The following is a 1,557-nucleotide window of genomic DNA, read 5'->3' as shown; positions in this document are numbered from 1 at the left end:
ACCTGTTACATTAAATGAACAGTATAGTGTGGTGTGTGTTGTTTAAATGCCTGTCTTCTTTGTGTCTTATGTATAACGGAGACCTTCAAGAATGGAGCAGCTCATGCACACATTCCAGGGTGCCATCGAAAATATGACATGGGAGGAGATCAGCAGCACCTTTATGAAGGTTCTTGCAGACCGCTCGCCTCCGCCTATTCCTCCTTGTCCCCTGGAACCTACTCAAATGGACTCGTACAACCGAGTAAGTAGATCATAAATACAAAATACTTTTACTGACATATCAACTTATGAGTCTCATTAGATGAAAAAACAATACATACATAACAAAGCAATTGAGGCAACATTAAATGCATTGCTAGGCTGCAACCAACAGGGGTGCTGTTGAATTAGTTTTAGCTAACAGTCTGAAGAAGAACGTCATTACATCTGCTATGCTATATGGTACAATATATTTCATGTAATGCAATCAATCAATTAAACCTAAATGTTTGTAAACACACACATTAATTCATTTCCCACACAACCAACCAAGGACATTTAGCAAAATGTATATCAAAAATCGATTTTAATAAAGCCGGTGCTGCTACCCAGCGGTCTCATCCATCAAACTGAACATGGAAATCTGACTAACTGTACAAAATTAATGAACCTTAATTTAGTCAAATAACCCGCCTTCCGCCCAATTGTAGCTGAGATAGGCTCCAGCGACTCCAAAGGGAATAAGCGGTAGAAAATGGATGGATGAATAAATTATTGTGATTTTATATATTACATAATTTGCGTGGGAAATACCCAATGCAACTTTTTGGCCCACACAATGAAGATGTTGTTGTGCCAGTCCCATTTAATTACTTGTATTGCTTGGATTTTCATGACATCACGTCCGGCTCATTAAATATGCGTGATGGTCAAGCAGCGTCTGTTCTCAAAGGGTACTCGGAGCCATTTAGCCTTTCTGGAAGAAAAATGCCCTATGCTTGCGTTGTTTTTGGCTGCACGAAGCGTTCAAATCGCGAAACAGATAAACGTTAGGGCTGTGAATCTGTGGGCACCACACGATTCGATTCGATTCTTTGGGCTAACAATTCGATTCAGAATTGATTGTCGATTCAAAATTAATGCTTTTTAATAACATTTTGTGCCAGTTTTATGATTAACTACATTCCTCCATAAAATAGATAAACAGCTGTGATACATTTCTATATTACTTAAAATAAAACTGGTTTAGTTTCATAACATTTTCCTCAAACATTTAATGAAGTCAAATACAAATAAGGCAACAAGTGAAGTATCCAACACTTCTATTTTTTGTACAGCAGATATGGCCATCTACATAAACAATATGATTTGCTTGAGTGACTGGACAGGACAGATAAAAAAATAAATACAAGTTTGTTAGTTTGTTAAATAGATATGCAGTCACAGGTGTCGAGCTGTCGGGTGCTAGTTTGTTAACATGAACGCGTCCTCGCAAGACGCAAAGATGACAAAATCGATTAATATTTATCCGGCAGAGTCTTGATACCTATTTCCTTGACCCAGGCACACACAAAG

Source organism: Nerophis lumbriciformis, linkage group LG12, assembly GCF_033978685.3.
Source record: "Nerophis lumbriciformis linkage group LG12, RoL_Nlum_v2.1, whole genome shotgun sequence".
Taxonomy (NCBI): domain Eukaryota; kingdom Metazoa; phylum Chordata; class Actinopteri; order Syngnathiformes; family Syngnathidae; genus Nerophis; species Nerophis lumbriciformis.
Note: the sequence above shows the minus strand (reverse complement) of the source record.